General features: G+C 42.0%; 1 long non-coding RNA gene and 1 pseudogene across 1 annotated transcript in view; one reads left to right on the top strand and one right to left on the bottom strand.

Moving 5' to 3' along the window:
- Positions 1-8,383: 8,383 nt before the first annotated feature.
- The window catches only part of LOC139778301 (uncharacterized), a 43,404-nt gene continuing 25,528 nt past the window's right edge, over positions 8,384-26,259 (bottom strand). The window contains exon 6 of the long non-coding RNA XR_011719540.1: positions 8,384-11,861. This is a non-coding gene — a long non-coding RNA (uncharacterized lncRNA). The remainder of the gene's footprint in view (positions 11,862-26,259) is intronic.
- LOC139778300 (uncharacterized) lies at positions 19,498-21,102 on the top strand (annotated as a pseudogene).

The raw sequence follows: 26,259 nt of genomic DNA, 5'->3' as shown, positions 1-26,259 counted from the left end.
GAGTGACCTTCAGAAGGTTTTAGCCGTCGGTCGTTATTCGTTAAAAAGTTATTAACAAAAAAAGTTTGGAAAATATAGCAGCTATTTTGAGTATTGGAAGGCATAAATGACTAATATATAGGGGAGACCGGGGCTAAAACATCTACGGGGTAAATCCGTCTAATCAAATATCTCGGAACCTGTATATTGTGCGAACTCGCTATTAACATCGTAAACGCTGCTTATGGTACCCATGTGACCAACGGAGTTTCGGCAGGTTACCTGCCGTGTTATGATTTTTACGAGGGCAAACGTGTTTTTGTGGTGAAAAGTGAAATTTTCTGCGCGTGGAAATTTTGTAATATCTGCAATAATATTTGCTCTCCAAATCTCGAGGTACGTGATTATAAATGCATGCTGATTATAAAGAGTAATGCATGCTGAACACGAATCCAGTGTAGATGTCTAATATTTCATGGGCGATCAAACCTGAAACTGATTTACCCCGGGGGGTAGACGGTTTAACCCCGGCATTTTTGAGATTTCAATTTTTCCACCGTTGTCGTTTTTGCTCTATACCGGTTAAACAAAGCGACGCACAGTGGGGCCAATTCCCGAAAAGCTGGCCAAAAGTCGAAAAATGAAGTTTTAATTTATGGGATTTGAAGTACATAGATGTATAGAGTAATGTTCAAAGAATATGTAACGGCCCTTTATAAAGGCTAATTAAGTATACATGGCAGGTATAAGCCAGTACAAAAAGGACCTTCGCACGAGTAACAGCTCGAGCGTCCAAGCTCATGTTCAAGCGTCATATTCAAAAATTCGTAGAAAATCGTAAAGTTGATCTTTTTTAATTCTACAAAATGGATGTTTTAAATGGAAAAATGTAGTTTATTATCGTATTTGTAAAAAATTATAACAAATAAATATAAATTAACAGTAACGCAATGTTTGAAGTGTAAAATAATGAAAATTTGTGTGCAATCGTTTCAGAAAAATAGAGAAAAGTTAAAAGTCCCACGGATTCCCACAGTGAAACAAATTTTAAATTAAAGTTTATATTATTATGCAACAAAATTTGTAAAAATTAGCTGCTACTAGCTGCTACTTTGTTTTTAATGTACATTTGTATTTAAAACCTTCCAAATTCGCATAAACTTATTAACGCCTATGCTTAAACCACTAACAACATAGTAAAACTAATAATTGAAAATAGAACATGACCTTTAACTATGTAAATTGGAATACAATAATTGTTTAAACAATAATTGTTTAAACAAATTACTGCAAAATAAATTTTTTATAAATCTGACAGCGGCAATAGATTCAACGGGAAAAATAATAGAATGTTAAAAAAAGTGTGTGTGTGTGTGTGTGTGTGTGTGTGTGTGTGTGTGTGTGTGTGTGTGTGTGTGTGTGTGTGTGTGTTGTGTGTGTGTGTGTGCGCGCGCGTTCGTTGAAGTAGTAGCTGTTGTGTTGAATACAATATATAAATTCAAAAAGAATGTTAAACGATGTAGTCCAGACCGGGCACGGTGACCGTGGAATGTTCTAGAAAAATTCCGAAATGATGACGTAGAAAAAGAGAAAGTTTCTAAGATGTCCTGATTGGTTTAGTTTCTAAGATGGACTAATTTGTATGTAAATTTTATGTAAATATTAGGTACTTGTATGTAACTATTTGTATGGAAATATTAGATTAATATTTTTGTAAACACAAATTTATTTTTAACATAGTTGTCACTAAGATGGTTGTGAGACAAGGAATTTACATCCATATGAGTTTTCATGGACGAATAAGGGACATACAGCGGGAGAAGCGACCGACTCAGTGCGTGGATTGACGAATAATTGACACTTCTGACTTCAATATGACTAACTGTCCGATTGCTTTGGTGAGACCGGATTAATGCAAATTGTGGCGTCGTAATGAGTTGATTCGTTGTACTCTTAGAATAATGCGAGATATATATGCGTTTTTGTAATTTTTATTGTTCTGAGGAAGGCCAAGTAAGGCGCGAAACGTTAACGAATTTGTATACTATATTGAATGTATTAAATAATTTTCTTTAACACCTGATAATTGCTCGAAATTGGCCGTTTGAATTTATTTAGTTGTTACAAATTTATTTTTTACATTCGGCTTTGTATTGTACTTCTTAATTTATTTGTCACAAGTTTTTTCATAAAATAAATAAAAATTATGGATTTTAGAAATTTTGTATTCGTCATTTTACATCTGCCATTCATTTTGTTTCCAGATTCGTTATTTGCGACCCCGAAAACCTATAAATTTCACGTTTCACATAAATTAAATAAAAATAACGGTTTATAGATATGCTTTTTAGTATTTCGTAGCCGCCATTTTGTTTTTTTTTATTTTGACTTGAAATTCGTTATCAGCGACCCCAAAAACCCCTATATACCAAGTTTCAAGTAAATATCTTAATTTTTCGACTTTTGGCCAGCTTTTCGGGAATCGGCCCCACTGTGCGACGTAGACAAAAATTTCCTATATAAATTTTGTAGCTAAAGGTTCACTCTTTACAGTGGTATACCACATTTAACTACAATTATTTATTTTGTTGTTAAAAATCGGCACCGAAAAAAAACAGACGGTTTAGCCCCGGTCTCCCCTATGTCGAAATAGTTCACGCATACACTTTTCACGCAAGACGAGTTGTCACATGGGTTCGTGACGCGCTTTACAAGCTTGTTTATTGTATATCGCCACAAATATTCACACAGATGATCGACTAACTTTATCTTCTTTAATACCACCTCTACTTAAACGAGCTTGTAAAGCGCGCCACGAACCCATGTGACAACTCGTCTCGCGTGGAAAGTATATGCGTGAACTATTTCGACATATATATTAGTCATTTATGCCTTCCAATACTCACATATATTCAATATACAATTTATTAACAATTTACTGCTTTAAATGTTGTGTTTTGGTAAAGCAGCGACTTTCTCGCGAAATAAAGTATTCTCTGCTTTAAAAAAAAACATAACATTAGTCGTTTATGCCTCTCAGTACTTAAAATAATTGCTATATTTTTCAAAATTTTTTTGTTAATAACTTTTTAACGAATAACGACCGACGGCTAAAAACTTCTGAAGGTCACTCAGGAGGGTGACCTTGACAACGTATGTCAAGGTCATTGAAATCGGAGAGAAGGCCCCTTTTATGCATAAATACCTTAGTTTACACTATAAGAGAATAATCTAATTTTGAAAACTATAAATTACTAAAGACCTAAAGATACGTGCAGAATGTACTTTTGTCTTTCCAATATCTTAATTGCGCGAACATTTCTAATTATATTTTCTCTTTAAGAAATAAATAAATAGATAAATATAAAATGTTATGTGTTATACTCATGTAGCCAATTAAACCTAACTGAAATATCTGGTCTCACAAAAGAAGATATATCTTTATTAGATATTAGAATACTCATTTTAAGAGAGTCACGTTATTTTCAAATGACTTGTGACAACGAATCTATATAACTAAACTGGCCGCACTCACACAAGGGCACAGAATCACTTATAACTCCTACCTTTACCCATTTGTCTTTGTTTGGCAACATCATCTGTTTATTACAATATCGAATAGTCATCAAGATAACTGTGAATACCTTATAAGTGATTGGATACCTTTGAAAAATCGAACTCACTGTGTGCGCAGCTTATTTAGTTTTTATTAGTTTTTAGGGTCGACTTTTTTTATTTCTTTGTTTGAAATTATAATTAGAGCATTATACCGTAGCGTTTAAATGAGATATATGCAGCACATGCTGTTTAGATATGATATAATAGCGGAAATAAAAACGAAAGAAAATTAAGAATTTGATACAGCTCTGTTTATAAAATATACACTTGAGAATTGATGGTGTTCCAAGACCTCAATAAGAAATTCACGGAATTACTAATTAATCACTGCACGATTCATATAGCAACGAAACATCTTTTAAGATCGTATGATAATCTTATTATGATTAATTTCTATAATTTTCTATAATTATGAACATAAATTATTCACTTATGATATAATAGATCCACCTACCCGAGAAAAAATGATTAGATATAATCACATATAATTATATAAAATCGACATTAGATATAATTAGATATAAAAAATGAGCTGATAAAATTGTATATAATTGTATATAATTATATATAACCACATATAATTATATAACCATATATGGTTATATATAATTGTATGTGGTTATATGTAATTATATACAATTTTGATTCTATAGCCTTTGAAAAAATATACATCTTAATTTATCAATGTTTTATTATCGAAGTTAACAGTTCTTTTCCAATATATATTGACTATATATGGTCATATATGATTATATATAATTATATATAATTATATATGATCTTATAGAGACAAAATTCATATATAATTGCATTATATATAATCATATATATTTATATATAATTATATATAATTTTTTTTTCCCGGGCAAGTTCCATACGCACACATGACCTGCAATATTATTTTATAATACTGAATTATATAATATTATGTAACGAATTTTTGAATTTAATATCTATAATATATATAAAAACAATTCAAATAAATTTTTAAATTTAGGATTAAATATCTGCAGCATATATGATGACTTGCGAATCTATATCTATACAGATATAGTGCTATATCTGGTTGTACATAGGACAAGATTAGTCACATTAATATATCTGGCTATATATGACTTCATATATAGTTGTATATAATGCTATATCTAGTTATATGTAGGGTGCACTACTCATATATCATTATATCTGGCTTCACATACATTTATATACGATTAGATATGGTGCTATATCTGGTTGTATATAGCGCCAAATTAGTCACATTAATATATCTGGCTATATATGACTGCATATATAGTTGTATATAATGCTATATCTAGTTACATGTAGGGTGCACTACTCATATATCATTTTATCTGGCTTCACATACATTTATATACGATTAGATATGGTGCTATATCTGGTTGTACATAGGACAAGATTAGTCACATTAATATATCCGGCTATATATGACTGCATATATAGTTGTATATAATACTATATCTAGTTATATGTCGGGTGCAGTACTCACATATCATCATATCTGGCTTCACATACATTTATATACGATTAGATATGGTGCTATATCTGGTTGTATATAGCGCCAGATTAGTCACATTAATATATCTGGCTATATATGACTGCATATATAGTTGTATATAATACTATATCTATATATATAAAAGAAGATGTCCTGACTGACTCACTGACTCACTCACTCACTCACTCACTCACTCACTCACTCACTCACTCATCAACGCCCAGCCTAAACCCCTGAATCGAATTTTCACCAAAAGTATATGAAATAGGGGTAGAATTTTCCGGGGAGTGCCACTATGTGTATAGTTTTTCGTTACCGATTTTTTGGAGACCGGTTTTTTTAATTTTTCTAATTTTTCGAGAAATAATTGACCGAATCTCAAACCCCTGAATCGAATTTTCACCAAAAGTATATGAAATAGGGGTAGAATTTTCCGGGGAGTGCCATTATGTGTATAGTTTTTTGTTACCGATTTTCTGGAGACCGGTTTTTTTAATTTTTCTAATTTTTCGAGAAATAATTGACCGAATCTCAAACCCCTGAACCGAATTTTTACCAAAAGTATATAAAATAAGGGTAGAATTTTCCGGAGAGTGCCACTATGTGTATAGTTTTTTGTTATCGATTTTCTGGAAACCGGTTTTTCTAATTTTTCTAATTTTTCGGGAAATAATTGACCGAATTTCAAAGAATTATAGATTAAACAGGGGTAGAATTTTCCGGGGAGTGCTATAAAGTGTATAATTTTTCGTTACCGATCTTTTTGGAAGCCGGTACCAAAATTTTTTCAATTTTTCGGGAATTAATTGACCGAATCTTAAAGAATTGTATATGAAGTAGGGGTAGAATTTTCCGGGGAGCGCCATGACGTGTATAGTTTTTGTTACTGATCTTTTTGGAAACCGGTTTTTATAATTTTTCTAATTTTTTGGGAAATAATTGACCGAATTTCAAAGAATTATAGATTAAACAGGGGTAGAATTTTTCGGGGAGTGCTATAAAGTGTATAATTTTTCGTTACCGATCTTTTTGGAAGCCGGTACCGAAATTTTTTTAATTTTTCGGGAATTAATTGACCGAATCTTAAAGAATTGTATATGAAGTAGGGATAGAATTTTCCGGGGAGCGCCATGATGTGTATAGTTTTTGTTACTGATCTTTTTGGAAACCGGTTTTTATAATTTTTCCAATTTTTTGGGAAATAATTGATTGAATTTCAAAGAATTATACATGAAGTAGGGGTAGAGGGAGAGAGAGAGGGAGAGAGAGAGAGAGGGAGAGAGAGAGGGAGAGAGAGAGGGAGAGGGAGGGGGAGAGAGAGAGAGAGAGAGAGAGAGAGAGAGAGAGAGAGAGAGAGAGGGAGAGAGAGAGAGAGAGAGAGAGAGAGAGAGAGAGAGAGAGAGAGAGAGAGAGAGAGAGAGAGAGAGAGAGAGAGAGAGAGAGAGAGAGAGAGAGAGAGGGAGAGAAGGGAGGGAGAGAGAGAGAGGGAGAGAGAAGGGAGAGAAAGGGAGGGAGAGAGAAGAAAGAGAGAGGAAAGAGGGGAGGAGAGAGAGGAAGAGAGGGGAGAGAGGGGGAAAGAGGGGGAGAGAGGGGGAGAGAGGGGGAGAGAGGGGGAGAGAGGGGAGAGAGGGGGAGAGAGGGGAGAGAGGGGGAGAGAGGGTGAGAGGGGGAGAGAGGGGGAGAGAGGGGGAGAGAGGGGAGAGAGGGGGAAAGAGGGGGAAGAGGGGGAGAGAGGGGGAGTGAGGGGGAGAGAGGGGGAGAGAGGGGGAGAGAGGGGGAGAGAGAGGGAGAGAGAGGGAGAGAGAGAGACTATTTGCGTGTCTTATTACATATGTCCTCCGGGGCGAAGCCCGGGTAACCAGCTAGTCTAATTATATGTAGAGTGCACTACTCACATATTATTATATCTGGCTTCACATAAAATTATATACATTTATATACAAGTAGATATGGTGCTATATCTGGTTGTATGTGGGACCACTGATTGCACATGTGGCCATGTATAATTAGATATGACCCCATATAAAAACATATATAATTATATATAATTATATATATACCAGATATAATTATATATGATTATATCTAATCATTTTTTCCCGGGTAAAAAAGACATTAAAAATGAAAAAAAAACGCCAAGTATATTTTGCAACTAATGTTATATGAAGTGTACCTATTATGATGATGAGTTGACAGTTCGTCTACAACTTGAGACGCCATATTGATCGAGATAAAAGTAGGTAAGGAAATCTGTAATTCTGTAATTATTTCTCGTTTTCCGTATAAAATTAGAGTTTCCTGGAATCATTGATATATGTACTGCAATCGTGGAGAAGCATTTTCAATTCTGTCAAATTAATGCGATGAAAGACTAGAACTATGAAAATGGTAATTTTGTCGGTAATACAGACGGCTATACAGGATCCCCTTACAAGGGGATAATAATAAATATCTACTACGACTTACCATCAGTAGCTACTTACCGTTCGTATTTCCTGATACCGATGACCAGTAACGGTTATCACATGATGATCTCGAACGAACAACTATGTCATATCGTTTATTCCTGTGCTGAAGATCATTACTAATTAATGTTTCCATTTTTATATTTACGATGCAGTTAACAATTATCTTTATTACACTTATATTGACAATTATTATATATGTATATATCAACTGTTTTTAATATCCTGAGCAAAGCATTAATTAAGGATCTAGTTTATCGACCAACAACCTTGCTTTGGATTGACTGTAATTAACAGGTGAGGACATCCTCAACTTGAGTATTGAATATTAATTGTATAATCAATAATCAATATATATTTGCACTATGCATTGCAAAATTTTCGTTAATTGTTTACAGTTAGGTTTTCCGTTTAATATTTGTATTGTTTTTATACCTACGATTCGCATCTATGCATTTTCGATTTAATAATGAAAAAATTTAGTTATTTTATCTGTGTTAATTTATACAAAAGTAATACTCAAGTTTCCAATATGACTATTAATAAAGAGTTTTATATAATAAGATAAAAACAATAAAATCTTCTAATATACACACAGTATTCTTTGTGACTTCAAATAAAAAAATTTACTAAGGTTAAAGGGTAACTAAAAATATAAAATAACGAAATATTTTTTTAATTAGTTTAATGGAAGATGCATTAAGTCAAGAAATTATGGAAAATGGACGAATATATCGTGTCATGTGTCAATATATCATATTAAGTGACGTTGCGGTTGTGGAAGGTAAAGAATAATAGACGAAGATTGACAGATTTCTTTTAATAATGTATTGTGTATACATAATTTATACAAAACATTATCGCACAACATATAATTAATATTATACAATTCATATTTTCAATGTTCGCCATTGACTGCAGCGCAGATATATTTTCGTTCGTTCGACTTGTTACACACAGGTGCACGTAATTACAATATGTATCGAGATCTCACCTATGTAATGTGAAGGCTCCGCTCACTTAATTCTCAACATTACTGTAAACCATTCCTCAGAAGAAAGGACTAAGAATATGAGCCGTTTACTTTCAAAATAGTGTAAATCTAATTTTACGAATATCATTTAAATTAATATATAAATATTACTGTACAGTGTATCGATATCCGTAAGGATGTTTAAATTATTCACTCTACGTTGAAAGCAGAAACGACTCATATATACTCGATTCATAAACAAAATCACCCCTTAAAAGAATCATAATGTCCTTTATTAACGGTCCATTTTTACACAATATAATATCCTCCAACATCCCAAAAGCAAACAGTCACATAAAATATAGTTTCCAACTGGTCAGAGATTTGAGTGGCCAGTACCTTAAAGACAACTATATTCTCATTTCTCTCGACGTCGTGTCACTTTTTACAAACGTCCCTATTGACCTAACCATTGACAGCATGGCTGAACAGATGGGAGCATATCTCGAAAAAATGCGATAGGTATCCCCAAAGAAGAATTTATTCTCACATTACGGCTTGCCTTGAATCAACATTTTTTAAATTTAATAACATATACAAACAAAATTAGCAGAGTCCGCTTTTCCCAAGAGGAGTTAACTAATTGTAAGTCCTTTTAGAGAAAAGGGACAAAAACAACTGCAATTGCTTGGTCGACCGTCAGCCTTGACTTTGTCTTATAGTGTTTTTCATTGGCAGAACTAATGCGCACTCAGTGCACATTAAAGCCATTGTACACTGATTTAATCTCTAATATTTAAAGTATTTTAAAGTAAAATGCAAATATTTCGACTGATAAAATACCAATATATATATTTTACCAATTAGTACAACAAAGAATATTGAGGATTTCGTGACTCAACTTGTTTATATTAAACATACACTTTACGTTGATTTCTTGTACGACGGCTTTAATGTGCACTGACAATGAGTGCGCACCAGTTTTGCCAAAGAAAAACGCTATTAATTATTATTACTGGGACGCAAAGGTTCGTGAAACAATGCGAAATTTAACCCCGAATCTTCGCGCTCGTAAATCTTACAATTAAATAAACGGTGACAGTGTGTGTCTCATTCAGCGTAAAGAAAGATAGATCCTCTTTTCTTTCGCTCGGCGTTTAAACCAAAAGAGATCATAGCTCGCGATAAGTCTCGCGATTTAAGTCCCGTCGCTCGCGAACCAAGAATTGTTCTGTCGCTCGCGGAATAAAGATACTTGTAGATAACTGTGTAAATAGCTTGTTTATTGTTATATCGGACAATTTTAAATACACACTTATAGAATTTTGTATAGATTCAAATTCGGTATTCGGATTTTTCTCTTGCCTGATGTCTTTTTCCTAAATCCGCTGGCGCACAATAATTATTCGGCCGCGATATGGGAAATCCTAGTCATATTTCCTTAGCCACAATGTATATATACATATATTGTTGCCTTCGACGCCAGCTTTTCAACGCGTTCAAGCTCTACTTGCGAAAGCATCAAAAGTTTGTCCGTCAGTATCCCGCTTGAACGGGCGAACGAAACAACTTTGATAGTTGATATGCTTTAAATATATTTAATTTCCATGTCTTCTTTCTTTTATACATTCTTGTCTTATTTATAAGTTTTATTTCTTTATTTTATATTTATATTATTGCGCTTGAGACTCGCTCCGCGACCGCGTTGCCCCGAAATCGCGAAAATAAGGCTAGCAAGGAACAACTAGACCTCTGCAAAATTAGCACCCCAATTTCGGAATTCTGATATAATTGATGGAGTTCTGAGAGAGAGAGACCCTTCAACAACTTGCTTATTCGTCATTGATTATAAAACAGAGCATATTACCTCTGAACGATTCGGCAGCTCGGCTCAGGGAATCGATTATTTCACGTGAAACTTTTCACTTTTTGCTTTATTGAAATCTATGCCAACAACCATCTTTCATCAATTAGAGAAAAAGAAATTATGTAAAATTTTATAAAAGTTTATTTTCGTAAAGATTTATTCTAGAAAATATATAATTAAATTAGTAAATCTAATTGAAAGGCGAATTAGACGCGTGTAAAAATTATTTTTTGAAACGTTGAGCATTTTGAACGTCTCTTTTAATTTGAATCTTTCATTTTTGTGTTACAGAATCATCGTAGCTAAATAACTCCGCCCGTCGCACAGTGGGGCCGATTCCCGAAAAGCTGAAAAAGGCCAAAAGTCGAAAAATGAAGTTTTAATTTATGGGATTTGAAGTACATAGATGTATAGAGTAATGTTCAAAGAATATGTAACGGCCCTTTATAAGGGCTAATTAAGTATACATGGCAGGTATAAGCCAGTACAAAAAGGACCTTCGCACGAGTAACAGCTCGAGCGTCCGAGCTCATGTTCAAGCGTCATATTCAAAAATTCGTAGAAAATCGTAAATTTGATCTTTTTTAATTCTACAAAATGGATGTTTTAAATGGAAAAATGTAGTTTATTATCGTATTAACGGATTTTTTTATAATAACGAATTATTTCAACACCAATAGAAAGAGTTTCCACCCTATGAGAAAAGCTGCAATACGTATTCGATAAATCTATCAAAAGAACAAAATACGTGTAACCATCAACATGTATTTAAAAAAATAATGTGAAATCTTTAAATTAAATTTCTGCTCGCATTCTCGGTCCGCTTACGAACATAGCCGAACGCGATCGTTTTGCGAGACGAGAAGATGTTCAACAGTGATTTAAGCCAAAGTTCCAAAGAACTTGCAGTTTTCTCTTTTTTTTAAACAAAATTTTTATCTGTATACGATGTAACGATGCGCCCCGAAACGCATCATTCCCGGCGAGCATCAGCCGGATGCCGCCCGGCCGAACACCCGCCGGGCGAGACAAGGCACGGTGTGCCCTTTTTTAAATACATTATCTCGCGTATAAGTCCGCGAACGGACTTACCGCGGCAACTGACTCGGAGCGCCGAGCGGTGCCGAAAACGGCCGAAAGCCGCCGAACGCAATTGCGGCGTCGGGACGCCGTATTTTCCGAACGCTCCGCCGCTCCATCCCGGCGCTCGCGATTGCCGTCGCGTATACCCCTGCCACACCGACACACCGCCGCGGGTATATAAACCGACGTATTGTTAGCAACAAATAGATTCCGCCGTGAGCCAGCAAACCGACCAGACCTGTTCTCCGCTGCTCACGGATCCCGCAATCCCCAAATTCGAACAACCAGGAGTTAGAGAGGCATCTCTGGCTCTGCCAAGTGACGAATCTAGGCGGTTGACTCGATCTTCCTTCCGAGAACCTGTAACACCGGAGTGAACCAGGGTAAGAGAGCTCTTCTCTTACTCGCCAAGGATCTTGGCCACCCGGTGCCGCCTCCCGCCCGCGTATTCCGAGACGCCAGGATATAAAGAGTCATCTCGATATCTGCTAAGGATCTTAGCCGCTCGATCCCGCGCGTTCCGGCGCCGCGTGCGCTTACCGCCGCCGCTGGCCAAACCTGCACTTCCACCGCGATCACACCCTCGTGTGCCGCGAGCCCGCGCGCCCGCGATCTCTGTACACCGCTACCGTATCCGCATCCGCGACTTCCGCGATCTCTGTATATATCGTCGCCTCCCGCGCTCTCTGTATATACCGTCGACTCCCGCGATCTCTGTACACCGCTCCGAACTCCGCGATCTCTGCGTATCGCCGTTACCGAATCCGCACCCGCGACTTCCGCGATCTCTGTACATATCATCGACTCCCGCGATCTCTGTATATACCGTCGACTCCCGCGATCGCTGTACGTGCCTCCGACGCACCCGCGCTCTTTATACATAGCTCCGATGCACCCGCGCTCTTACTGTACACCACTTTACGCTTTATAGAATAAACTTGTTATATTGTTGTTTTAACCGAGTCTTGTGTCTTCCTCCGCGCCTACTCCGAACCCTGACCAGCCGCGAGCTAGATCCGCGCTTCGGAAGCTAGGTTGTTTTAACAACTTTATGATACAAATTTTTTCCCCAATTTTTTTTCTCAATTGAGACTAGGTCAAACTAGTTAAACTACGTAAAATCACGCTAATTTTAATGGGAGTGCAATCACGAGAAATGACATACGCTCACATAATTGTTGATTTAAAGACAGTTTCCAGGCGATCTATTTGATCCGACCAGCTGCGTGTGCTTCTCCGAAGGAGACGTTTATCCCTATAGCTATAGGAACACAAAGAAGCGTTATAGACGCCTATAGGCTTCTCTGTACGGCCACAAAGTGTCCACAAAAATCTCGTTTGTCTGTGCCCTTGAGCAGAAGGAAATTAATGAGAAGGAAATATACACACATAAAGTACCGCTATTTTTCTCAAGGATTATATACGATAGTCATAGATAAGTCATCTTAAACTCACCTGTCGCGATTAATCCGCCAATATCCAGCCCATAGGCACAAAAACAGGGTGATCCCGTAAGGTCATCAAATTTATAAAAAATCAAATTTATAAATCAAATTTATAAAAAACGAAGATTGAGCTGATAAAGCTCTTGATAGAAAAACGGGAAGATTGGATGCAGATTCGCGTATCCCTTATGGACGGAGCTGCTAAACCCTCATCTGCCGATTTAATTAAATAAACGAGTCGGTTACTAAAATCTGACAATCGTCGGCTGTAAAAGTACGGCAACCCGCCGGTAACAAAATTCGACAATCGTCGGCAGCAAAAATCCAACAACCCGCCGGTAACGAAACCTATGCCAACAACCGTCGGCAGCAAAAATCCGGCAACTCGCCGGTAACAAAGTTCGACAATTGTCGGCAGCAAAAGTACGGCAACCCGCCAGAAACGAAATCTAACAACTGTCAGCAGCAACAGTCCGGCAACCCGCCGGTAACAAAGTCCGACAACCCGTTGACAACAAAGTTCAAAGATCGTCGGCGGCAAAAGTCCGACAACCCGCCGGTAACGAAACCTATGCCAACAAGCGGCGGGAGCAAAATCCGGCAACTCGCCGGTAGCAAAGTCCGACAATTGTCGACAGCAAAAGTACGGCAACCCGCCGGTAACGAAGCTTATGCCAACAACCGTCGGCAGCAACAGTCCGGCAACCCGCCAGAAACGAAATCTGACAACTGTTAGCAGCAACAGTCCGGCAACCCGCCGGTAACAAAGTCCGACAACCAGCTGGTAACAAAGTTCAAAGATCGTCGGCAGCAAAAGTCCGGCAATCCGCCGGTAACAAAGTCCGACAACCCGTTGACAACAGAGTTCGACAACCAGCGGCAGCAAAAGTCCGGCAACCAGCTGGTAACAAAGTTCAACAACCCGTTGACAACAAAGTTCGACGGTAACAAATAATCAAACTGTGTGCCGAGATAAGTGCGAAAAAGTTTACGGTAAACCAACTCAAGGAGAACCTGCGAGAAAGAGGTCGATCGATAGACAATTATCTGTGAGCAGCGATAATTCTCAAAGTCGTACTCCCTACCGTAACTTCGCGATCCGAAATTGAGAAAACGGAAAAAGGCAATTAAGCCACCTCCTCTGTCGTGAAATGTTTGCCGTAGTAATCTAACTTTCACATACTGTTTCGGGACTTTCGGGATTATATATTCGCAAAGTTCGCGAATATTTCCGAATCTTCGCGCCCTGGTAATAATAAGTGAAACAAAAGGCAAAGATCAGCTAACGGTCGATCGAGCAATCAACTGTTTTGGCCCCTTTGTCTAAGGAAGGAGACTCATTGTCAGTTAATTTCGCGTCGACGTATAGTACGGACTGCGCGATCCCTATTTCATTCGTAGGTATACGAAACACGATCTTAATTCAAATATATGAGGTAGCAGATAGCTGCAAAGGGCTTTAATGGATATGCATATCAATGCTGGTTAATGATGTATTGATCAGAATTCCTTACAGTGCAAAGGAGAGCATCACGATTTTCTGCAACAAGTTTTCGTTTTATTTCAGCATGCCCGAATGTCTCTTTTTTTACCGTATTCGCGATTCTACGTACATTGAAGGACTTATCGATCTGTAACAAGTCTGTAAAAAAGTGTACACACTTCTACAATTAACGTGTATACGGTCGACCGTGTGGCGAAGATAATTCTTCAATTTACCAGCATTTATTTTTTGCTCATCGTGAGTGCTCACCGTTATGCCGCTATATGTTTTCCAACTTCCCCAATTTCATAGAAGTTACGCACTTCTTTTATTTTAAAAATAATTTTGTTTGCTACCTGGGCCCTTAGTGTTCGTTTTAGCTAAACTTCTTGCACAGTTCATCTTTTCTCCTTTTCTCTTCAACGTGAAAAGAAAAAAAGGAAAGATGCGTTGCACTTGCGCCTGAGTTCGGTCAGCTTCGGTATTCTCCGTCGCGGAGCGTCGTTGCTAACGCGATACAGTTTGACTGTCAGTTCTGAAAACGCGAGCGTACGTTACGGTTCGCTTTCCGCGGGTCGCGAGTGAACGCGCGAGCGGGAGTGTAAAGTGAGTGCAAGTGTGTAGTAAAGTACGTGTGAGTGTGGTGTGTGGGTGTTGACGCGGGATGGAGAAGCCGCGGGACATAAGTCCGGAGCAGGATTTTGGGTAAATATGCAATATTGAATCCTCGGTTCACATTTTATTCGATAGCGTTTAGAACCTGTTCGCATGAGTGCTTATTGAGAAGACTGATTCTAAAACTCTAATTCCTTTATATTCATTTAATATTTATTCTTATTTCTTAATTGTGCGCAGATCTTACCTTGTAAACACTATAGCCTCTCATCGAGAATCTGATAAACGCACTTGGAAAATCCACCGATCCACGCAGAATTAATTGTAAAAATAGCGGGAACGCGGGGAGTCTTCTTCTTCTTCTCCTTCTTTTGTCTAGTTTGTTTAAAATTGTAATATTGCTACTATCTAGCTTGTGCAATTTGAATTTTGCTTCGCGACGAGGTGAGTCATCTTAGACTCACCTGACGCGATTAATCCGCCAATATCCAGCCCATAGGCTCAAAAACAAGATGATCCCGTAGGATCATTGAGCTGACAAAGCTCTTGATAAAAAAACGAGAAGATTGGATGCAGATCCACGTAACCCTTATGGACGAAGATGCTAAATCTTCATCTGCCGATTTAATTGAATAAACAAATCAGTTACTAAAATCCGACAATCGTCGGCAGCAAAAGTCCGGCAACCCGCCGGTAACAAAGTTCGACAATCGTCGGCAGCAAGAAGTCCAACAATCGTCGACAGCAAAAGTACGGCAACCCGCCGGAAACAAAATCTGACAACTGTCGGCAGCAATAGTCCAAAAACTTGAAGGTAATAAAGTCCGACAACCCATTGACAACAAAGTTCGAAAATCGTCGGCAGCAAAAGTCCGGCAACCAGCCGGTAACGAAACCTATGCCAACAACCGTCGGCAGCAAAAATCCGGTAACCCGCCGGTAACAAAGACCGACAACCCGTTGACAACAAAGTTCGAAAATTGTTGGCAGTAAAAGTCCGGCAACCCGCCGGTAACGAAATTTATGCCAACAACCATTGGCAGCAAAAGTCCGGCAACCCGCCGGTAACAAAGTCCGACAACCCGATGACAAGAGAGTTCGACAACCAGTGGCAGCAAAAATCCATCAACCAGCTGGTAACAAAGTCCGACAACACGTTGACAACAAAGTTCGACGGTAACAAATAATCAAACTGTGTTGGCTGCGTTCAGCAAAGAAAGCAGTTCGGTGCTCGGGTCAGCTCGGTGTGAAAGTGCGCCGTAGTACGTCGATCGTTTCATCTCGGGAGTGTCTAATAAAGTGTCGCGATCATATTATGACAGTTACTTCGCTCTCGATCGCGAAATATCGGACAGTGGTTCTGTGAGTGGCCTGTGCAACGGAAAGCGAGGAGGAGGAGGAGGAGGAGGAGGAAAAGGCGGCCTGATGTCCTGAGAGGAGGAGGAGGCCTGGCAAAGACATCGGATCTCGGCGGAGCAACCTTGGGGTAAATATCATTTCTTATCTTAAAATTAATAATTCTTTTTTATTTAATCGGGCTGTTTTATCTCGATAGTCAATATAGCGGACTGTCATTTGTGTTCCAGGGGTTTCACCGCGAAATTCAAATATAATATTTTCACATTTTTTTGTGGGAGACGAAGCTTTCCCGTTGAAAGCATATGTGATACGACCATACCCAAAAAAAGATTTATGTGATCGTAAGCAATTTTCACTTATAGGCTTTATATTATCATACATGACATATAAGTAATAAAATCATATTGTTGCGCTCGCCGCGCCCAGAAATAATTAGAGAAAAAGAAATTATGTAAAATTTTATAAAAGTTTATTCTCGTAAAGATTTATTCTGGAAAATAGATAATTAAATTAATAAATCTAATTGAAAGGCGAATTAGACGCGTGTAAAAATTATTTTTTGAAACGTTGAGCATTTTAAACGTTTCTTTTAATTTGAATTTTTTATTTTTGTGTTACAGAATCATCGTAGCTGAATAACTCCGCCCGTCGGTGCGCATCGGTCGGTGAGTGACGAATTTTTTTATAATAACGAATTATTTCAACATCAATAGAAAGAGTTTCCGCCCTATGAGAAAAGTTGCAATACGTATTCGATAAATCTATCAAAAGAAGAAAGTACGTGTAACCATCAACATGTATTTAAAAAAAAAGGTGTCAAATCTTTAAATTAAATTTCTGCTTATTTATTGTAGCAATAAAATAATCGTCGATTTCTTTCCGAATTTTCAAGACCGGACAAATTTCGACTAAAAAAATATTATCTAGCAGCATCCCTTGTGGGCTTGCCAATATCCAGCCAATAGGCTCAAAAACATGATGATTCCGTAGGGTCATCAAATTTATAAAAAATCAAATTTATAAATCAAATTTATAAAAAACGAAGATTGAGCTGACAAAGCTTGATAGAAAAACGGGAAGATTGGATGCAGATCCGCGTAACCCTTATGGACGAAGCTGCTAAACCTTCATCTGCCAATTTAATTGAATAAACGAACCGCAGTCGGTTCGTCGCGTTTGTTTTGGGAGTGCCATTCAAGTAATCGGACTCAAGTAAAGGACTTTTTAAAGCCAATTTGAAGAACATTGCGGCGTACTCGCACACTTTCTGCCTATTTATTACAGCAATAAAATAATCGTCGATTTTTTTCCGAATTTTCAGGACTCCGGACAAATTTTGACCAAAAAAATATTATCTAGCAGCATCCCTTGCTTGCCAATTTCCAGCCCATAGGCTCAAAAACAAGAGGAAGCAATGTTCGGTATGCGGCAAACAGCAATTATACAAGACCGGCGTTATTCCCTGGTCCGCCCACGCGTGACGGCAGAAACGGCGCTCTCTCGCGAACCGTGAGAAGAATTCGCTCGCGAGGTTCGGGAACACGTACCCGCCGCCGCCACCTCCCTCATTCGCAGGGGGCCGCGTGGAGACGCGAAAAGAGAAGATAAACGTTTAAACATGCATAGCTAAAATTATAAACTTAATAAGAGTAAAAGGAATACTACAATTAAAATTATAAGAGTTGGCGGGCTCTATTCGCTCAACGGGCACGGACCGGTTCGGACGTGTTTGTGCTGGTTCTTGGGAAACATTCTCACTCTGCAAAGACTGTTACAGCTACAGATATTTATAAAAAGTAGGGCTGTTACTTTGACAACTTCGAAGCTTCGAAGCTATCTTCTATATACGTTACATTTTTAATGATATAAAATAAATATTTATATTATATTGAAGATATCAATCTGTACTATTTTTTTTCTTGAACTTATCTTTGAAGTAAAAAACCTTAAAATATCCAGCCCTTAGGCTCAAAAACAAGATAATCCCATAGGGTCATTGAGATGACAAAGCTCTTGATAGAAAAATGGGAGGATGGATGCAGATCCACGTATCCCATATAAATATCCGCAGAAGAGGATCGTGTTAATTTCACCTATCAATTGGAGAAGAAAATTTTATCTTATAAAAAGTCATTTTGTATGAAATATTCTGTTGTTGTGCCCGTAGCCGTAAAGGAGGGACTTTGTCGGGATGTAGGCGCCTAAAGGATTAGGGTCCACGCTGTTGGGGATTCCAGCGACTTATTAGCGTTAAATTTGTATTTTTCCGTTACATGTATTTATATAAGTTCCTTTGGAAACAATTCTTGTTCATCACGCGAAGTAAACGTGTTTGTCACAATAATATACATAAGTTAAGAAACGCCGAGAGGCCCGGAACCAATGACACGCGCCCGTATTCGACAATCGCCAATTAGAGCGTTGTACAGCGTTAATCCCCGCCAGAAAACCGTTTCCGAAAAGACACCGACGCGACAGTCGTCCGGACACCTCGCAAATGTACACATCAACCATTACAAGCGATTCGAGCGAAGTCAAGTCCGAGTTTCAACGGTTCGATCTCTGTGCGCTAAGCCGTTCCGTTCTCTCGCGCTGGGCGCGCATCTCTACGCGAACGCATCTTCGGCGTCTCGCGCCGTGCGTACAATTCCCATCGAACCGAGAAAATCAGCGCAATTCGCAACCGAAGCGTTGAAGAGAGAGACGATTTCTCGCTATCCGTGGGCAGGATAACTGCGAGGCCGGTGGTGCCTCCGCCCCGAGTGTCTCGGCCTTTCTCAACTCAATTCCGGACAATTAATAACAGAATAAAGTTTGTTAAATTATAAACGCTGTACTTTTCATTTTGCGGTATATAACGGATCGACAATCTTTGTCCGTTGCTGTGTTCGTCAGTCGTGCTCGTCAGCAATATCGGTCGCCGAGTTTAAAGTGTGACCTCCGTGGGAAAAAAAAGCGGAGCCGCACGTGATATCTCGCGTCTTCTCTGGACGGATCCGGTAATTCGTTCGGCAGCAATTCAGTGCGCGCCCGAACATAAAATTGGTCCTTCGAGCCGGATCGAGATATTTAGTGCAGCCCTTCAGCCGTTAACATGACTACAGCGCCGGAAGTCGCTGCAACCATAAATGACCTCCTGGCTCAACAGCAGGCGTTGATGCATTCAATCACTCGAGCGCTTGATAATTTTAAAAAGCTCGGGAAGAATAATTACACCGTCGCAAAGGTCCGAGCGCGAATAGCCAGCTCCAAAGAAGTCTGGACGCAATGCCTTCGCGTGCACTCGGCCCTTCTGCAAGTTGTTCCGGAGGCGAAAAGGAGCACGCTCGATTACTTTCGAAACGAGCTGTTCGATCAAGCCGAGGATATCCATTTGACGACCTTAGACTACATGGCCGAGTGTCTGGAGGTTCTCGCGCCGACGCCGCCGCAAATGGGAGTGAACCAGGTTCCGGGCGCCGCGTGCAGTCATGGGTCATCCGCCTCATCGTTCTCGCTGTCACACCTGCCGCCCATCAACATTCCACCGTTCTCAGGAAAGTACGAAGAGTGAGAGACGTTCCGCGATCGCTTTACGTCCCTCATTACAAAAAATCCCGAACTTTCTGCATTTGCGCGAATGCATTTTCTGTCGTCAAGCCTCACCGGGCGGGCGCTTGAGTCCATTCGAAGTATCCCGATAACCGCGGATAATTTTAAACTTGCGTGGAAAGCCCTTAAGTCTCGGTACAAAAATAAACGCCGATTAGTCGAGATGCATGTGTCCGCGCTATATAATTTGCCGAGCGTCTCCCGAGAGTCGGCAAGCGAACTCAGTGAGCTCCGGGACAAAGCAAATCGTGCAATCGCGTCGCTGAAGAATCTAGATCGATCCGAAACCGACATTCTCAGCGACATGCTCGTGTATAGCGTCACGCAAAAGATAGATCCCGCCACTCGGAAAGCGTGGAAACTAAAGGGTGGGGATGACGCGCGGATCCCAACATATGACGAGCTCGATCAATTCCTCGATTCTCGTGCTCGCGCGCTCGAAGAGTTAAACCCCGCGAATGTTACCAAACAAGCTCGCTCGTCGAAGGTGACAAGCGCTACCGCATCGGGATCCTCTCCGATTTCGTGTCCGCTTTGTAAAGCGTTTCACTTTATGAATAAATGTCAACTCTTTTCAAAGAAGAGTCCGAGTCAACGATTAGAGGCGATCAAAAAGGCTAATCGCTGTATAAATTGCTTAAGCGCCAAACACGCCGTGTAATTATGTCAAAGTAAATACTCGTGCCGCACATGTCAAAAAAAGCACCATTCAATGCTACACGTCGACTCGGATTCTTCTACCGTGGACAATACTTCCGCCGCGACCGCGTCGATCACCGATGCCGCGCCAATCACGACATTGTTCTCGAGCGCTAAAGTGTCGTCGATGCCTCCCGTGTTGCTCGCGACGGCAAGAGTGAGAGTCAGTTTCCCATCCGAATCGCCGACCGGTCGTGCTCGCGTCGTTCGAGCGCTATTAGATCAAGGATCGGAGATGACATTCATTACCGAAAGACTGAGGCAAGGCTTAAAATTGCGTCGCGTTAGAATGCCCGTCTCGATCTCCGCCATAGGAGGCGTCGACGCCGGAACATGTCGATACGCGGCCGAAATTCAGATTTCTCCGCTCGTCCATAATGAATGCCATTACGGACCACTGCGTCCGTAATGAAAAGTTTAACGAAGTATACGCCGTCGCCCGTAACGTCGCCCGTCCAATGGAGCCATGTAGCCGATCTCGCGCTCGCGGATCCGGATCCTGCGAACTCGGACCCCATTGACGTAATTATAGGTGCCGATCTTTACGGCGACTTGCTGCTCGACGGCATTCGAAAAGGCTCCCGCGGCCAACCCCTCGCTCAGAAGACCGTTCTCGGTTGGGTGCTGTCCGGGCCCGCGGCTGACCCACAAGCGCGTCCTCGAGCAGTCACGGCTCAGCACTGTTCAAATTCCCCGTCTCTCGACGAGGCACTCCGACGCTTCTGGGAAATCAAAGAGATTCCTCGCGCCGTGCCACTGAGTCCGGAGAAGCAACAGTGCGAAGATCACTTCCTCGCCACTCATTGGCGCCGCTCCGACGGACGATACGTGATTCGCTTTCCTTTCAAAACCGGCCCCCCAATCGAGATCGGTAATTCTTATAACTTAGCCGAGCGACAGCTGAGAGGTCTTGAACGCAGGTTAAACGCCGATGAACGATTGGCGACGGAATACCGCGCCTTTATCGAGGAGTATGAGCGACTTGGGCATATGAAGCGTGTGCCGCTTGACGCTAGCGCGTCGTCTCAGTGCGTGTACATTCCGCATCACCCCGTCATTCGCGAGAGCAGTACCACCACTCGGTTACGAGTCGTCTTTAATGCATCGAATCCGACGAGCAACGGCACGTCACTGAATGACCACTTGCTAACCGGGCAAAAACTACAGACCGATTTAGCCGCAGTTCTGCTCCGATGGCGGCTACCGCGATATGTCTACTCCGCAGATATTACAAAAATGTATCGTCAGATCGAAATTGACCCCCGTGACGTCAATTATCAGCAAATATTATGGTTAGATCGCGAGACTCGAGCCATCATTGCATTTCTGCTATTAGTCCTAACGTACGGAACGGTTAACGCTCCTCACGATGCCCTCCGCGTTCTGGAGCAACTAGTTCGCGACGAGGGAGGCTCATTTCCGTTGGCGGTTCCGGTGATTCGAAAGGGTCGGTATATAGACGACTTTCTCTTCGGAGCGGACGACATCCCGCTGCTTCGTCAGACGCGCGATCAAGTGTGCGCGTTACTAAGTCGGGGGCGGTTCGAACTACGTAAATGGGCGAGTAACTCTCCGCAACTTCTGACCAACATCGACGTTAAAAATCACGGATTGGCGTGTTCGAAAACGTTGCAGGCCGATGAGCAACTGAAAGTGCTCGGAATAAGCTGGTAACCCGCGCTCGATGCTTTCCAGTTCGACGTTTCACTCCCTCCTTCCGTTCCAAAAACCAAGAGATCAATCTTATCCCTGATAGCGAAAATATTCGATCCGTTAGGTTGGGTCACGCCCGTGACAATAAACGCAAAGATCCTTTTGCAACAACTCTGGCAGGCGAAAGTAGATTGGGACGAGGCCATCGAAGACAAACTTCTCGTGCAGTGGGAGACGATTCACGCGTCCCTGGCGACGATCAACGGTCTTAACGTGGATCGTTGGGTGCAATATGGTGCCGACACCGCGAACTGCGAAATTCACGACTTTTGCGACGCCTCCTCCACCGCATACGCAGCGGCCGTTTATATTCTCGTCACCTCCGTGACAGGCGAGACGACGTCCAGATTGCTCGTCGCCAAGTCAAAGGTCGCTCCGATCAAATCCTTAAGTATTCCTCGACTGGAATTATCTGCGGCCGTTCTATTGGCGAGGCTGTTAGAATTCGTGCGATCGGCGCTACAATTAACTGCCATACCTTTCTTTTGTTGGACGGACGTTCTCGTCGTTCTAGCGTGGTTGGCTCAACACCCCTCGAGGTGGAAAACGTTCGTTTCCAATCGCGTCTCGGAGATCCAATCTCGCATTCCTTTCGCCACCTGGAAACACGTGCCAACCGAGGACAATCCGGCCGACTGCGCTTCTCGCGGCATTCTCGGATGTCATCTTGCGGCCCACCATTTGTGGTGGCAGGGGCCTTCGTGGTTGAGACTCCCTAAAACTGAGTGGCCAGCTCAACACGAACTGTCGTCTCACGATACGACACTCGAGCAAAATCCGCGCATTACTACGCACCTAGCTAAGCCGATCGAGCGGTGGGATTTAATGGCGCGTTACTCGTCGTGGCCAAAATTAATTCGGGTCACCGCCTATATTCTTCGATTCATATCTCGAACTCGCCGTATCGACGCTAACGTCAGCGAGGCGAGTCCGCTTGCTCTTTCGGCGGATGAGTGCCGATCGGCACGAAACTTTTAGCTCAGACGAATCCAGGAAGAAGAATTTCCCGTGAAACGAGAGGCGCTCCTGAGCCGAAAGACAATTTCGTCGAAAAGTGCGCTCATATCGCTCAATCCTTTCATCGGAGAGGATAAATTAATTCGCGTAGGCGGGCGGTTGGCCCACGCTCCGCTACCACTTCCCGCGAAACACCCGATCATCCTCTCCTCTCACCCCCTAGTCTTCCTACTAGTCCAGCACGCGCATATAAGATCACTTCACGCCGGCACGCAGCTCACCCTCGCTACGTTACGCCGGGACTTTTGGATCATGCGCGCGCAAACTATCGTAAAGGCCGTAATCCATCGATGTGTAACATGCGCCCGCGAAAAGGCGGCAACTCCCATTCCAATCATGGGACAGCTGCCTCACGCGAGAGTCTCCCCTCCCGCGCGCGCGTTTCAGCATTGCGGTCTGGATTATGCGGGTCCGATGCGTGTACGCCCGATGTCCGGGCGTGGGATTTCATCTCATAAAGCGTATATCGCAGTCTTCATATGCATGGCCACGCGCGCCGTGCACCTCGAGATAGTGGACGGCTATTCGAGTCCCGCATTTTTGGGGGCATATTCGCGTTTCTGCGCCCGACGAGGCCTCCCCGCGTCTATGTACTTCGACAACGGAACAACGTTCGTCGGCGCGGACCGCGAACTTCAAGCCGCGTTTCGCGGGGCCCTGCGCGATCCGAACTTCTTAAATCGAACCGCCTCCGATCAAGTTTCGTGGCATTTCATTCCTCCGGCAGCCCCGCATTTCAGCGGGTTATGGGAAGCTGGAGTTCGAAGCGTGAAGCACCACCTTCGAAGAGTGGTAGGAACGCATACTCTTACGTTCGAGGAGTTCGCGACACTCCTGTGCAACATAGAAGCCTGTCTGAACTCCAGGCCGCTAGCTCCGCTCACCGACTCCGCTGACGAATATGAGGCGCTCACTCCAGGCCATTTCTTGATCGGCGCCGCGCTAACCGCGAGTCCCGAAGCATCCGTGCTTCGTCTAAACGAAAATCGGCTCTCGCGTTGGCAAGTGGTCCGTCAGAAGACGGAACGGTTTTGGAAGCTGTGGCAGACCGACTACGTCAATACGCTACAGCAACGAGCCAAGTGGCGAAAACCCGGGAAAGAGCGAATTCGAATAGGGCAGCTCGTACTCCTTCAAAACCCGTTACTTCCTCCGTGCAAGTGGGAGTTAGGCCGCATAATCCAATGTCACGCGGGCTCCGATAACGTCGTACGCGTCGTGACAGTAAAGACCGCGACGTCCGAATATAAGCGGCCCGTTGTAAAAATCTGCCTGTTACCGATCGACATCGATAACGCCGAAACGCCGGCGTAAATCTGTAAATTTTTTCGATATATATATCCGGATTGCCCGAACTTAGCGACCGCCTCAAGCAACGCGCGCCAGCTCAGCCATTCGGTTCGAAACGATGGTTTCGAGGCGGGCGGTATGTTGGGGATTCCAGCGACTTATTAGCGCTAAATTTGTATTTTTCCGTTACATGTATTTATATAAGTTCCTTTGGAAACAATTCTTGTTCATCACGCGAAGTAAACGTGTTTGTCACAATAATATACATAAGTTAAGAAACGCCGAGAGGCCCGGAACCAATGACACGCGCCCGTATTCGACAATCGCCAATTAGAGCGTTGTACAGCGTTAATCCCCGCCAGAAAACCGTTTCCGAAAAGACACCGACGCGACAGTCGTCCGGACACCTCGCAAATGTACACATCAACCATTACAAGCGATTCGACCGAAGTCAAGTCTGAGTTTCAACGGTTCGATCTCTGTGCGCTAAGCCGTTCCGTTCTCTCGCGCTGGGCGCGCATCTCTACGCGAACGCATCTTCGGCGTCTCGCGCCGTGCGTACAATTCCCATCGAACCGAGAAAATCAGCGCAATTCGCAACCGAAGCGTTGAAGAGAGAGACGATTTCTCGCTATCCGTGGGCAGGATACCTGCGAGGCCTCCTTCTGTACCTCGTAAAGGGCAGAATAAACCATTACTACTACTACTACTATCTAGCTTGTGCATTTTGAATTTCGCTCCGCGACGAGGTAAGTCATCTTACACTCACCTGACGCGATTAATCTGCCAATATCCAGTCCATAGGCTCAAAAACAAGATGATACCGTAGGATCATTGAGCTGACAAAGCTCTTGATAAAAAACGGGAAGATTGGATGCAGATCCACGTAGCCCATATGGACGAAGATGCTAAACCTTTATCTGCCGATTTAATTAAATAAATACGAGTCAGTTACTAAAATCCGACTGTTGTCGGCAGCAAAAGTCCGGCAAGCCGCCGGTAACAAAGTTCGACAATCGCCGGCAGCAAAAAGTACGACAATCGTCGGCAGCAAAAGTCCGGCAACCCGCCGGTAACAAAATTCGACAATCGTCGGTAGCAAAAAGTCCGACAATCGTCGGCAGCAAAAGTCCGGCAACCCGCCGGTAACAAAGTTCGACAATCGTCGGCAGCAAGAAGTCCGACAATCGTCGACAGCAAAAGTACGGCAACCCGCTAGAAACGAAATCTGACAACTGTCAGCAGCAACAGTCCGGCAACCGGCCGGTAACAAAGTCCGACAACCCGTTGATAACAAAGTTCAAAGATCGTCGGCAGTAAAAGTCCGGCAACCTGCCGGTAACAAAGTCCGACAACCCGTTGACAACAAAGTTCGACAGTAACAAATAATCAAACTGTGTGCCGAGATAAGTGCGAAAAAGTTTACGGTGAACCAACTCAAGGAGAACCTGCGAGAAAGAGGTCTCTGTTCGACCGGAAGCAAAATTTAATTCATCAATTGAACTACAGGCGGAATTCCTCGGAGCAGTCGACCTTGCACGGTGCC

The sequence above is a fragment of the Temnothorax nylanderi genome, unplaced genomic scaffold (genome assembly GCF_030848795.1).
Source record: "Temnothorax nylanderi isolate EJ_2023f unplaced genomic scaffold, tnyl_v1.0 TNYL_tig0178_pilon, whole genome shotgun sequence".
Taxonomy (NCBI): Eukaryota; Metazoa; Arthropoda; class Insecta; order Hymenoptera; family Formicidae; genus Temnothorax; species Temnothorax nylanderi.
Note: the sequence above shows the minus strand (reverse complement) of the source record. Positions and strands in the feature narration are given on the sequence as shown.